The sequence below is a fragment of the Rhinoraja longicauda genome, chromosome 37 (genome assembly GCF_053455715.1).
Source record: "Rhinoraja longicauda isolate Sanriku21f chromosome 37, sRhiLon1.1, whole genome shotgun sequence".
NCBI classification, from domain to species: Eukaryota; Metazoa; Chordata; class Chondrichthyes; order Rajiformes; family Arhynchobatidae; genus Rhinoraja; species Rhinoraja longicauda.
This window is the reverse complement of record NC_135989.1, coordinates 2,624,337-2,639,467: the sequence shown is the minus strand read 5'-3', so window position 1 is coordinate 2,639,467 and position 15,131 is coordinate 2,624,337. Positions and strand designations below refer to the sequence as shown.

The 15,131-nt window shown below is 48.4% G+C and overlaps 1 long non-coding RNA gene across 1 annotated transcript in view; it reads right to left on the bottom strand.

Moving 5' to 3' along the window:
* Positions 1–14,712, bottom strand: part of LOC144610743 (uncharacterized) — an 89,099-nt gene extending 74,387 nt beyond the window's left edge. The window contains exon 1 of the long non-coding RNA XR_013549448.1: positions 14,621–14,712. This is a non-coding gene — a long non-coding RNA (uncharacterized LOC144610743). The remainder of the gene's footprint in view (positions 1–14,620) is intronic.
* Between the last annotated feature and the right edge of the window lie 419 nt (positions 14,713–15,131).

Here is a 15,131-nt window from a genome sequence, read left to right as displayed (position 1 = left end):
CCTGTACGGAGTTTGTACGTTCTCCCCGTGTGACCAAGTCACACTGTGTGGAAACAGGCCCTTCGACCCACCTTGCCCACACTGACAACATGTCCCAGCTACACTAGTACCACCTGCCTGCGTTTGACCCATATCCCTCCAAACCTGTCCTATCCATGTACCTGTCTACATGTTTGGGATGGATGGGTGAAGAGCCACTGATTGAACAGCGCCAGTGATCCGAAGTTGGACACAAAATGCTGGAGTAACTCAGCGGGTCAGGCAGCATCTCCGGAAGAAAGGAATGGGTGACGTTTTGGGTTGAGACTGTTCTTCAGACTGAGGTCAGGGGAAAGGGGAACAAGAGATGAGGAAAGGGATCGTCAGACTGCGTGACCCGATGGTCTGAGCATGCAGTACCTTCACTGTGGTACTCCTAGCTGGGACGGCAGTCTCCAGCCACAACATCTACACTCACTCCACCCTCAAAGCCAGCAGGACCCTCCCACTGGCTACGAGGGTGGGCTGAGTGGTGACGTTGCCTTGTGGCTGGAGGTTGCTGAGGGGTGGGCTGGCGCCTGGGGAGGGGAGGAAAGGCACCCATGACAACGTTCGACCAAGTAGGCAGCCATTTTGTTTTCTGGGCGAGAGGGGAATATCTGCTGGTGGGTGGCTTTTAGCTTAGTTTAGTTTAGTTTAGTTGAGTTTAGTTTTCTTTAGATTACTTTAGTTTACTTTCATTTCGTTTAGTTTACAGGGTCACAATTTCACCAAGTTGTACTAGTAGAATTAGGCCATTCGGCCCATCGAGTCTGCTCCGCCATTCATTCATGCCTGATCTCAGCCTCCTAACCCCATTCTCCTGCCTTCTCCCCATAACCCCTGACACTCGTACCAATCAAGAATCTATCTGTCTCTGCCTTAAAAATATCCACTGACTTGGCCTCCACAGCCTTCTGTGGCAATGAGTTCCACAGATTACAGCACGGAAACAGGCCCTTCAGCCCACCGAGTCCGCAAACTAACACTATCCTCCTCACACTAGGGACAATTTACATCTATACCAAGCCAACTAACCTACAAACCTGCACGTCTTTGGAGTGCGGGAGGAAACCGGAGATCTGGGAGAAAACCCACGCAGGTCACGGGGAGAACGTACAAACTCAACACAGACGACACCCGAGGTCAGGATCAAACCTGGGTCTCTGGCGCTGTGAGGCAGCAGCTCTACCCGCTGCACCGCCGTGCCGTGCCGCGCCCAAATTGTGGTGATTACGTTGCTTTTTTGGCATCTCTGGGCCCAGAGCATTGATCCAGGGATACGAGCTTGGCTCCCAACACAGTAGCTGCGGAATTCATGTAAGTCTGGTAAATGAAAGGTGAAGTAACTGTGATACCAGTAACTAAACTACTGGACTGCCAGAAAATCCCATCTGGTTCTCTCGTGCCTCTCATGGGGAAAGATGTCTGCTGTGCTTGCCCTGCCTGACTGGTACGGGGTTTACAATCCATGGGCAGCACGGTGGCGCAGCGGTAGAGTTGCTGCCTCACAGCGCCGGACACACGGGTTCCATCCTGACTACGGGCGCTGTCTGTACGGAGTTTGCACGTTCTCCCCGTGACCTGCGTGGGTTTTCTCCGAGATTTTAGATTTCCTCCCACACTCCAAAGACGTGCAGGTTTGTAAGTTAATTGGCTTGGTATAAATGTAAATTTCCCTAGTGTGTAGGATAGTGTTAGTGTGCGGGGATCGCTGGTCGGTGCGGACTCAGTGGGCTGAAGGGCCTGTTTCAGCGTTGTATCTCTAAACTAAACTAAACTAAACTAAACTAAACTAAACTAAACTAAACTAAACTAAACTAAACTAAACTAAACTAAACTACACAAAACTAAACTAAACTAAACTAAACTAAACTAAACTAAACTACACTAAACTAAACTAAACTACACAAAACTAAACTAAACTAAACTAAACTAAACTAAACTAAACTAAACTAAACTAAACTAAACTAAACTAAACTAAACTAAACTAAACTAAACTACACAAAACTAAACTAAACTAAAATAAAAGACTTGCTTTAAACCTTTTAAGATCTGAGGGAGACTTCAGACTTTAGAGACACGCCACAGAAACAGGCCCTTCGGCCCACCGAGTCCGTGCCGACCAGCGATCACACCTGACATTAGCCCTATCCTAAGCACTAGGGACAATTTACAATTTTACCGAAGCCAATTAACCTACAAACCTGCACGTCTTTGGAGTGTGGGAGGAAACCGGAGCACCCGGATAAAACCCACGCAGGTCACGGGGGGAACGTACAAACTCCGTACAGACAGCGCCCGTAGTCGGGATCGAACCAGGGTCTCTGGCGCTGTGAGGCAGCAGCTCTACCCGCTGCACCACCGTGGCAACTGCAAACAGGCGGTTGCTGTTGCTCACTATTGCTCCATCACTTGGGGCTTTGAGGGTAGACTGAGCTGAAGCATTGATTCACATCAGAGTCCCCGCCTTGATCTCAAGTCTCAGTACCTCGTGCAACTTATCAGCAGTTCAAACCATGTCACTGGGATATAACGGACAGGCTGTGGGTACACTAATTGTAGACGCTGTCCAATTCCGTGCTGTAAATTACACGGAAAACAGATGGACAGTGGAAAGATGACCGCACTAATGCCTGATACACTAATGAACACCACTCTGCTTCCTCATTCCCATCATGCTCGGCTGAAGAAGGGTCTCAACCCCGAAACGTCACCCATTCCGTCTCTCCAGAGACGCTGCCTGTCCCGCTGAGTTACTCCAGCATTTTGTGTCTACCTTCGGTTTAAACCAGCACCTGCAGTTCCTCCGTACACATTTTGTTTCCTCCCTCACATCTTGGCTTATCACAGAGTCTTAGACTGATACAGTGTGGAAATAGGCCCTTCGGCCCAACTTGCCCACACCGGCCAACAATGTCCCAGCTACACTAGTCCCACCTGCCTGCGCTTGGTCCATATCCCTCCAAACCTGTCCTTTCCATGTACATGTCTAACTGTTCCTGAAACGTTGCGATAGTCCCAGCCTCAACGACCTCCTCTGGCAGCTTGTTCCATACACCCACCACCCTCTGTGTGAAATAGTTACCCCTCAGATTCCTATTGAATCTTTTCCCCTTCACCTTAAATGTTGCTTAACACCTAAGGTGTCGTGTTGTGACAGAGAGGATAACAAAGTGAACCAATGAACTGGCAGCATGGTGGTGCAGTGGGTAGAGCTGCTGCCTCACAGCGCCAGAGACCCGTGTTGGATCCTGACCTCGGGTGCTGACTGTACGGAGTTTGCACGTTCTCCCGGTGACCACGTGGGTTTCCTCCGGATGCTCCGGTTTCTCCCACATCCCAACGACAAAAACATAGAAACATAGAAAATAGATGCAGGAGGAGGCCATTCAGCCCTTCGAGCCAGCACCGCCATTCATTGTGATCATGGCTGATCGTCCACAATCAGTAACCTGTGCCTGCCTTCTCCCCATATCCCTTGATTCCACTAGTCCCTAGAGCTCTAACTAACTCTCTCTTAAATTCATCCAGTGAATTGGCCTCCACTGCCCTCTGTGGCAGAGAATTCCACAAATTCACAACTCTCTGGGTGAAAAAGTTTCTTCTCACCTCAGTTTTAAATGGCCTCCCCTTTATTCTTAGACTGTGTGGCCCCTGGTTCTGGACTCCCCCAACATTGGGAACATTTTTCCTGCATCTAGCTTGTCCAGTCCTTTTATAATTTTATACGTCTCTATAAGATCTCCTCTCATCCTTCTAAACTCCAGTGAATACAAGCCCAGTCTCTCCAATCTTTCCTCATATGACAGTCCTGCCATCCCGGGGATTAACCTGGTGAACCTTAAGACGTTCCAAAGACGTGTGGGTTTGTGGGTTAATCGGCCCTCTGTAAATTGCGTCTAGTGTGTAGGGAGTGGATGAGACAGTGGGATAACATAGAACTCGTGTGAACGGGGGGATCGCTGGTCGGCATGGACTCGGTGGGCCGAAGGGCCTGTTTCCATGGTAACTTTAAACTAAAACTAAAACTGCCACACCAATATAAGCCCAAACAGCTGGATTTGTGGATGCTCTTAAGATCCTCAAATAATAACCAAACAAGTGCAGATCCGTGAGGTAGATTCCAAGCTCCTAGCTGAGAACTAAGTCGGAGAAAGAGTAGTGTAGGAAAATAACTGCAGATGCTGGTACAAATCCAAGGTATTTATTCACAAATTGCTGGAGTAACTCAGCGGGTCAGGCAGCATCTCTGGAGAGAAGGAATGGGTGACGTTTCGGGTCGAGACCCTTCTTCAGACTGATGTCAGGGGAGGGGGCGGGACAAAGATAGAATGTAGTCGGAGACAGGAAGACTGGTGGGAGAACTGAGAAGGGGGAGGGGATGGAGAGAGAGGGAAAGCAGGGACTATCTGAAGTTAGAGAAGTCAATGTTCATACCGCTGGGGTGTAAGCTGCCCAAGCGAAATATGAGGTGCTGTTCCTCCAATTTGCGCTGGGCCTCACTCTGACAATGGAGGACAGAAAGGTCAGATTGGGAGTGGGAGGGGGAGTTGAAATGCTGAGCCACCGGGAGATCAGGTTGGTTGAGACGCACTGAGAGGAGGTGTTGAGCGAAACGTTGGCCGAGCCTGCGCTTGGTCTCGCCGATGTAGAGAAGATGACACCTTTCCTACACATCACGACTCTCCGTGACCCTGAGAGGAGTGTCGGTCTCTGAACCGATTTCGCCAGGAAAGTTAGTGTTGGGCAGTGCTGGGACGCTGTTACACAACACGCAGCGATACATTCTCATGACGCACAGCCCCAAACTAAACCATAAACACATTCTTCATAAACAAGCTGCTAGGGTTCATTGTTAGCGGCTCACACCCACTTGAGCACAGAAAATAACATTTTAAAAACATGTTTTATGAACGTGCTCCGCGCCTGTGACATTGCGAGGAATGTGCATTGGAAACAGGAGGGAGCCTCAGCACCAGCAAAACAATTTGCAGATAATTACTCAAAGCAGCCTGCAATTCTGCCATGGGTTGAGTCCAAGTCCGGTAACTCTTTCATCCCCATTTTGGAGGAGAGAGTTGGATCAAGCGGGCTTGGACTGCAAGGGGTTCCGAGTGGGATCAGCAGAAACTTCGAAGAAGTTTCTCGACCCGTTCCTTCTCCCCATGGATGCTGCCTGTCCCGCTGAGCTACACCAGCATTTTGCGCCTGTCTTCGGTTTTAGGGCGGTCACGGTGGCGCGGCGGTAGAGTTGCCGCCTGACAGCGAATGCAGCGCCGGAGGCCCGGGTTCCATCCCGACTACGGGTGCTGTCTGTGTGGAGTTTGTACGTTCTCCCCGTGACCTGCGTGGGTTTTCTCCGAGATCTTCGGTTTCCTCCCACACTCCAAAGACGTGCAGGTATGTAGGTTAATTGGCTTGGTGAATGTAAAAATTGTCCCTAGTGGGTGTAGGATAGTGTTAGTGTGTGGGGATCGCTGGTCGGCGCGGACCCGGTGGGCCGAAAGGGCCTGTTTCTGTGCTGTATCCCATAAAAAAACCCAGCATGTGCAGTTCCTTCCCACACAGGGCAGATGGTCAGATCTCTTTTACATTGGTGGAGGTGTGAGACAGGAAGGCATGGGGTTGCGATGGGAGAGGCGATGTTTAGAGGGGGTTGAGGGGGACTTGTTCACACTGAGTGTGGTGGGGTTTTGAAACACAATGGCTGTGGCAATGGCAACTGAACCGTCCTCTCACAAACTAGAGTGAAGTCCTGACCTCCCATCTACGTCATTGGAGACCCCCAGACTATCTTTAATCGGACTTTACTGGATTTAATCTTGCACTGAACGTTATTCCCTTTATCCTGTATCTGTGCAATGTGGACGGCTCGATTGTAATCATGTATCGACTCTCCGCTGTTTCGATAACACGCAACATAAGCATTTCACTGTACCTCGGTACACATGAAAATAAACTAAACTAAACCAAACCACACCAAACCAAACCAAACGAAACCACACCAAACCAAACCAAACCAAACCACACCAAACTAAACTAAACTAAACTAAACTAAACTAAACTAAACTAAACTAAACTAAACTAAACTAAACTAAACTAAACTATTCTAATCTAAACTAAACCAAACCAAACCAAACCAAACCAAACCAATCCAAACTAAACTAAACTAATCTAATCTAAACTAAACTAATGTAAACTAAACTAATCTAAACTAAACTAAACCAAACCAAACCAAACCAAACTAAACTAAATTAAACTAAACTAACACTAACTAAACTAAACTAAACTAAACTAACACTAACTAAACTAAACTAAACTAACATTAACTAAACTAAACTAAACTAAATGAAACTAAACTAAACTAAACTAAACTAAACTAAACTAAACTAAACCAAACCAAACTAAACTAAACTAAATTAAACTAAACCAATCTAAACTAAACTAAACCTAACCAAATCCAACCAAACTAACCTAAACTAAACTAAACTAAACTAAACTAAACTAAACTAAACTAAACTAAACTAAACTAAACTAAACTAAGCTAAACTAAACTAAACTGTGGTAAAGACTCACAATATTGAAGAAACCGCTGGACAAATATTTGATTCGACAAGTATACAGATCTATTAACTGAGATTTGTAAACATGCACGTTGAGATTACAGGGGTAAGAGGCATTTTTCATGAACTGGTTGTCTATGTGAAGGAGCTGACAAGCCTACCAGGGCACCACCCTGCCTGAGGTCATCTGTTGCCAGCCCTGATTGAAGAAGGGTCTAGACTCAAAATGTCCCCCATTCCTTCTCTCTGGAGATGCTGCCTGACCCGCTGAGTTACTCCAGCACTTTGTGTCTACCCTGATTTGTCTTAGTCTCTTCCCACCTCCGGCTCTTCGAAGGGCTTGTTTCCACGCTGTATCTCTAAAGCCCAAAGTCTCTAAAGAAGGGTCCCAACCTGAAACATCACCTATCCATGTCCTCCAGAGATGCTGCCTGACCCGCTGAGTTACTCCAGCACTTTGCTGGTTTCTTGTAAACCAGCATCTGCATTTCCTTGTGTCCACACTGTTACAGTACTGGATGTACAGCAGAGAGCATATTGACTGGTTGCATCACGGCCTGGTTCAGCAACTCCAATGCCCAGGAACGAAGAGAACTGCAAAACATGGTGAACCCATCACGGGTCCTGACCTCCCCACCATCAAAGGGATCTTCAGGAGTCGCTGCCTCAAAAAGGCAGCCAGCATCATCAGAGACCCACACCACCCTGGCCACGCTCTCATCTCACCCCTGCCATCTGGAGGAAGGTCCAGGAGCCTAAAAACTGTAACGTCCAGGTTCAGTAACAGCTTCTTCCCTACAACCATCATGCTATCAAAGACGTTATGTGTAGGAAGGAACTGCAGATGCTGGTTTACACCAAGGACAGACACAAAACACTGGAGTAACTCAGCGGGACAGGCAGCATCTCTGGAGAGAAGGAATGGGTGACGTTCTGGGTTGAGTGTCCGAAGAAGGGTCTCGAAGGGTCTGCAGGGGCTTAGATCGCCCCGACTGCGGACGGTTCAACAGCTCTGACCGCAGGAGAACAAAGAGGAAGATCATTGAACTTTATTACCTCTCCTCACAGTGAGGAATGTGGAATCCGCTGTGGTGGATGTTTATGTTAACTTTTATGTGGCTGTGTGTCTTGTTGCTTTTCACTCAGTATGGCTGTATGATACACTAAATTTCACTGTACCTTAACTGGTACACGTGACAATAAACTGACCTTCAAACCTTGAAATGAGGCGTAGACGGAGGAATTGAGAGCAGGGGATAGAGTGTATGCAGGAAGCAGGGTGGGAAGAAGTGTAGTCCAGGTAGCTGTGGGAGTCAGTAGGTTTGTAGTAGATGTCGGTCACTAGTCTGTCTCCTGTGATGGAGACGGTGAGATCCAGAAACGGTTGGGAGATGTCGGAGATGGTCCAAGTTTGTAGGTTAATTGGGTTGGTATAAAAATTGGTATTGGCTTGGTATTCAAACTGTACAACTCCTTCCCCTTCTGTCGTGGGATAGACCGACTCAAACCCCCCCCCTCCCCCCATCTTTGCACATCCCCAATCCTTTCCACTCATCACTTTAATTTCATGTTTCATGTATCCTGTGTTTTATGACTGTTGGCAGATCAATTTCCCTCCTAGGATAAATAAAGTTCTATCGTATCGTATTAGTGCCAATTGTCCCGAGTGGGTGTAGGATAGTGTTAGTGTGCGGGGATCACTGGTCGGTGCGGACTTGGTAGGCCGAAAAGCCTGTTTCCACGCTGTATCTCTAAACTAAACTAAACTAAACTAAACTAAACTAAACTAAACTAAACTAAACTAAACTAAACTAAACTAAACTAAGTTAAGCTAAGCTAAACTAAACTAAACTAAACTAAACTAGTTGGGGGATGATGGGGGAGAGAGATGAAAGGGATTCTCTGTTGACTCCAAGACAGGTCAACATGACATTCACAGGTCAACAGGCAGCCCTGGAGCTGATGGCACAGTGGTTAAGTAACTGGTAGCTGGCCTGGGCTCATGATTCTGACAAGGGTTTAAATCCAACCACAGCTGCCTGGGATGTTTACATTTGTGCAATTAAATAAGCCTGGGCTTCTTTTGTAGAAAATAAAGCTAATTTCTAATCGTGGTTTCATAAAACCGCTAAATTGTCATAAAACTCCAGGTTTGGAGAGAGAGTCGTGGAGTAACACAGCACAGAAACAGGCCCTTCGGCCCAAATCGTTCATGCTGTCCAAGATGTCCCATTGAAGCTACTGCCAGTTGCTGTGTTTAGCTTAGTTTACTTTGGTTTATTATTGTCACGTGTACCGAGGTACAGGAAAGGTTTCCTGATTGTGTGGGATATCTAGTTAAAGAAAAGACTATACATGATGACAATCACAGTGCACTGATAAAGGATAAAGGGGAAAACATTCAGTGTAAAGATATGACATTAAAGTCTGTTAAAGTCCGATTAAAAATAGTTCAAAGGTCTCCAATGAAGAAAATAGTAGTTCAGCACTGCTCTCTGGTTGTGGTAGGATGGTTCAGTTGCCTGATAACAGCCGGGAAGAAACTGTCCCTGAATCTGGAGGTGTGCGTTTTCACACTTCTGTACCTCTTGCCTGATGGGAGAGGGGAGAAGAGGGAGTGGCCGGGGTGAGACTGGTCCTTGATTGTGCTGCTGGCCTCGGGCCTGCAGTGTCCGAGCCTACAGTGTCCGGGCCTACACTGTCCGGGCCTACAGTGTCCGGGCCTACAGTGTCCGGGCCTACAGTGTCCGGGCCTACAGTGTCCGGGCCTACAGTAACGCCAAGATGACAGAGGGAGCCTGTCACAGCAAGGTACTGGTGGTCTTTTAGGGCGGCACGGTGGCGCAGCAGTAGAGTTGCTGCCTCACAGCGCTGGAGACCCGGGTTCCATCCTGACTACGGGTGCTGTCTGTACGGAGTTTGTACGTTCTCCCCGTGACCTGCGTGGGTTTTCTCCGAGAAATTAAGTTTCCTCCCACACTCCAAAGACGTGCAGGTTTGTAGGTCAATTGGCTTGGTGTGTGTGTGTAAATTGTCCCTAGTGTGTGTAGGATAGTGTTCGTGTGCGGGGATCGCTGGTCGGCGCGGACTCGGTGGGCCGAAGGGCCTGTTTCTGCGCTGTATCTCTAAACTAAACTAAACTGAACTGAACTGAACTGAACTCAAATAAACTAAACGAAACAATAATACAAACATGAATGCCCATGCAAGCCTCTACCATGTTGTAGATGCCACCTGGATGAGATGCATTAACTCAGGATAGACCCGGGACTGGCACCAAGCCTGGGGCAGCCTGGACCAGAGGAAGCCATGCATGTTCTCACATAGTGAATGCATTGATGAGGTTAAGCTGACCCATTGAGCAGAACAATTAACAGATGTTTGCACGTTACCCTGCACTTGCAGACAGAAAGCACCTTGCCTTTCAAGATGCTGACATCAAACAGAAGTCACAGCCCCCTCAATCCCCTTCATCTTAAATGCATTGAGTTCAGCTGGCTTTAGGAATTCACCCAATGGCTGCTTTCACACTGTATCTCTAAGCTAAACTAAACCAAACCATTTCCTCACGTTGTGTCCTTCACTGGAAGGGTTTGAACCTTAGTCCCCTGGATCCTGAACCATTTGGGTGCAGCGGTAGAGTTGCTACCTTACAGCGAATGCAGCGCCAGAGACCCGGGTTCCATCCCGACTACGGGCGCTGTCTGTACGGAGTTTGTACGTTCTCCCCGTGACCTGCGTGGGTTTTCTCCGAGATCTTCGGATTCCGCCCACACTCCAAAGACGTGCAGGTTTTGTAGGTTAATCGGCTTGGTAAATGTAAATATTGTCCCTAGTGGGTGTGGGATAGTGTTAGTTTGCGGGGATCGCTGGTCAGCGCGGACCCGGTGGGCCGAAGGGCCTGTTTCCGCACTGTATCTCTAAACTAAACTCAACTAATCTAATTTAATTTTGAGATACAGCGCGGAAACAGGCCCTTCGGCCCACCGGGTCCGCGCCGACCAGCGATCCCCGCACACTAACACTATCCTACACACACACACTAGGGACAATTTACATTTACCAAGCCAATTAACCTACAAACCTGCACGTCTTTGGAGTGTGGGAGCAAACAGGAGATCTCGGAGAAAACCCACGCAGGTCACGGGGAGAACGTACAAACTCCGTACGGACAGCGCCCGTGGTCGGGATGGAACCCGGGTCTCTGGCGCTGTGAGGCAGTAATTCTACCGCTGCGCCACCGTGCCACTAATAGGTGAGCCAGCTTGTGGTTGAGTTGCTGCTTGGGTTAGATAGTGTTACTGACCCACCACCACCCCTGTCCACACACTCTCACCCCCTCTCTCTCTCACTCACTCACTCACTCATTCCCACCATCTCGATGCCAACGTTCGACACTAAACTGCCACCTTGGCAACTTGGTTACACTGTGACCTCATGCCCATTGCTCACCTGACAAGGTTTAAGATATTAATGATTCAATTAATCGAAAGTTCAATCCCAGTGCATAACTAATGAGATTTTTTTTATCAGAATCATTTCCCAAAGTTTTTAAGCCATTGCAAAACTCCAAAATGTTAACTTCTTTGGCAAAAAGTCTTGGCACAAATGCCCTTCAGGTGGTTTACTTCACACACACATTACACTCCCAACAAACCAATATGTTTAGGCTGGTAGACACAAAGTGCTGGAGTCACTCAGCGGGTCAGGCAGCATCTCTGGAGAGAAGGAATGGGTGACGTTTCGGGTCGAGACCCTTTCTCAGACCGAGAGTCAGGGGAAAGGGAAACGAGAGACATAGAAGGTACATAGAACAAATGAATCGAGTCATAGAGTGATACAGTGTGGAAACAGGCCCTTCAGCCCAACTCGCCCACACCGCCCAACAATGTCCCAGCTACACTAGTCCCACCTGCCTGCGCTTGGGCCATAACCCTCCAAACCTGTCCTATCCATGTACCTGTCCAACTGTTTCTTAAACGAGGGGATAGTCCCAGCCTCAACTACCTCCTCTGGCAGCTTGTTCCATACACCCACCACCCTCTGTGTGAAAAAGTTACCCCTCGGATTTCTATTAAATCTTTTCCCCTTCACCTTGAACCTATGTCCTCTGGTCCTCGATTCCCCGACTCTGGGCAAGAGACTCAGTGCATCGACCCGATCTATTCCTCTCATGGGCATGCAAGTTAGGCAAAAAGCATCTCCTTCCTGCACATGTTTAGGTTGTTGTTTTGCTTCCACATCATCTCCCTCCTTCACCGAGCCAATAGACAATAGACAATAGGTGCAGGAAGAGGCCATTCGACCCTTCGAGCCAGCACCGCCGTTCAATGTGATCATGGCTGATCATTCTCAATCAGTACCCCGTTCCTGCCTTCTCCCCGTCCAGACTCCCTCTCATTTAGCTTAGTTTAGTTTAGAGATACAGCGCGGAAACAGCATTCGGCCCTTCGGCCCACCGAGTCCATGCCAACCAGCGATCCCCGCACACTAACACTATCCTACACCCACTAGGGACAATTTACACATACACCAAGCCAATTAACCTACAAACCTGCATGTTTTTGGAGTGTGGGAGGAAACCGGAGATCTCGGAGAAAACCCACGCAGGTCACGGGGAGAACGTACAAACTCCGTACAGACAGCACCCGTAGTCAGGATGGAACCCGGGTCTCACCAGGCCCTCGAGTCCTGGCAACACCCTCGTAAAACCGTATTACTATAAGTCCGCAACAGAGGTGACGATCGTGCATAGACACAACATGCTGGAGTAACTCAGCGGGACAGGCAGCATCTCTGGAGAGAAGGAATGGGTGACGTTTCACAGAGTGCTGGAGTAACTCAGCGGGTCAGGCAGCATCCCTGGAGAGAAGGAATGGGTGACGTTTCGGGTCGAGGCACTTCTTCAGACTGATGACCAGACTACTGATCATGCATTTGTATAGCGCCTAAAACTTTTTAGGAAACAAAATTTGACAGCACACCTTGCAAGGAGCAGCAGGTGGTGGGATATAAGGATTAGTCCACTGGCCCATGACAGGCACAAAATGCTGGAGTCACTCAGTGGGCCAGGCAGCATCTCTGGAGGACATGGATAGGCAATACTTTGGGAGTTTTCATCAGCTGCTCAAAATTCCCTCCCACCCCTTTCAACGCAATCAGTCTGAAAAATTGTCCCAACCCGAAACTATCTGAAACTATCCAAAACCAGCATTAAACAATAGACAATAGACAATAGGTGCAGGAGTAGGCCATTTGTATTTTGTATACATGGTTTTGTATGAGGCTACTAAAGAATATGGTATCAGGTTGACGAGATGGTATTAAAGAGGCCTTTTCTGATTCCACGAATGAGTGGGTTTACATAGGATGAGCGTTTGTTGGCACTGGTCCCGTACTCGCTGGAGTTTAGAAGAACGAGGGGGGACCTCATTGAAACTTACAGAATAGTGAGCGGCCTGGATAGAGTGGATGTGGAGAGGATGTTTCCACTGGTGGGAGAGTCCAGGACCAGAGGGCACAGCCTCAGAATAAAAGGACGTACCTTTCGAAAGGAGATGAGGAGACATTTCTTTAGTCAGAGGGTGGTGAATCTGTGGAATTCATTGCCACAGACGGCTGTGGAGGCCAAGTCAGTGGATATTTTTAAGGCAGAGATTGATCAATTCTTGATATGTAAGGGTGTCAGAGGTTATGGGGAGAAGGCGGGGGAATGGTGTTTAGAAGGAAAGATACTGTATGTCCTCTGGTCCTCGATTCCTCTACTCTGGGCAAGAGACTGTGTGCATCTACCCGATCTACTCCTCTCATGATCTTTTAGATCTTATACCCCTCATCCTCCTGTGCTTCAAGGAATAGAGTCCTAGTCTGCACAACGTCTCCTGATAGCTGAGACCCTCGAGTCCTGGCAACATCCTCGTAAATCTTCTCCAGCTTTGTAAGACCACCCCTCATCCTCCTGCGCTCTGAGGAATGGTGTCCCGGCCAGCTCAACCTCTCCCTGCAGCTCAGACCCTCGAGTCCGTGAGTCAGAACACCGCTGGAGTCCGAGAAACCCCTGGTCCGTTTCAAAACCTTTCCCAACTTTCCCAGTTGGGCTGATCTTGTGCACTTCAATAGTGCGGCACGTTATAAGTAAGGCAGGCCACGAACGAGCTCCCATTCTATGGGGACGCACCAAGCCGAGACGGCCTGGAACACACTCTGTGGTCCACCCAGATATAATCCACAGATAATTGATCTTATCTGCGGCCATTCAAAATGGGCCGATTTATGTTGCTGTCGTTTCTTGAAGTTGTTCAAAGGAGCATATCCCTTGATCGTGGTACAAATCATTGCTTCAGTTCATGCCTTTGATTACCATTGTTTGACGGCTCCCAATTTAACTTCTAATTGCATATCCGGGTTGGGCGGTGGAGAGCGGTGCGGGTGGAAAGCCTCCAAGCCGCGTTTGCGCCTCTCGTAAGCGGCCTGACATTGATTGAGGGCGCTATCATTCCTGTACAATGTCCTGCCCGAGTCACTCGAAGGTCAAATATTGAAATTGAAACAGGGGACGGGGCCTACTTTATCATGGCCCGGTTCCACTTGCCTGCTTTGTTAATTATGTTATATAATTAAACGTTATGCACATAAAATATGGAGCAGAGTCTCGGAGCCAACGAGACCTTCTCCCCGGTCTTACAGGGAGTTGCAGGCTGCTCCAAGACAATGAAGACTAATGGGAAGGAATGTGTGGGAAGGAACTGCAAAACGAAGATAGCTAATGGGAGTCATTTTCATTTGCCCTTGACCGGACTATCATACAATCCAACTATGGAACTCTTTGCCACAGAAGGCCATGGGTAGGGTTGCCAACTGTCCCGTATTAGCCGGGACATCCCCTATTTGGGGCTAAATTGGTTTGTCCCGTACGGGACCGCCCTTGTCGGGGATCGCTGGTGGGCACGGACTAGGTGGGCCGAAGGGCCTGCTTCCGCGCTGTATCTCTAAACTAAACTAAACTAGCCCATCTATTAGCGTCCCTTTCACCCTACCTGATCGTTCATCTCCTCCACCACCACGGTTGAAAGGTGAGCCGTCCAGAAGATGGACTGCCCCACGGGCTGAGAAAACGCAGGCACCACCTAACAAAGAGAGAGGGGAGAAGAGGGAGTGACCTGGGTGGACTGGCCCTTGATGATGCTGCTGGCCTTGCCGAGGCAGCGTGAGGTGTAGATGGAGTCAGTGGAAGGGAGGTTGGTTTGTGCGATGGTCTGGGCTGTGTCCACAATTCTGTAATTTCTTGTGGTCTTGGATGGAGCTGTTCCCAAGCCATGCTGTGGTGCATCCCGATAAAATGCTTTCCACGGCGCATCTGTAGAAGTTGGTGAGAGTTGTTGGGAACATGCCGAACTTCACGCAGCGTAGGTTCACTAGGTTAATTCCCGGAATGGCGGGACTGTCGTATGTTGAAAGGCTGGAGCGATTGGGCTTGTATACACTGGAATTTAGAAGGATGAGGGGGGATCTTATTGAAACATATAAGATAATTAGGGGATTGGACAC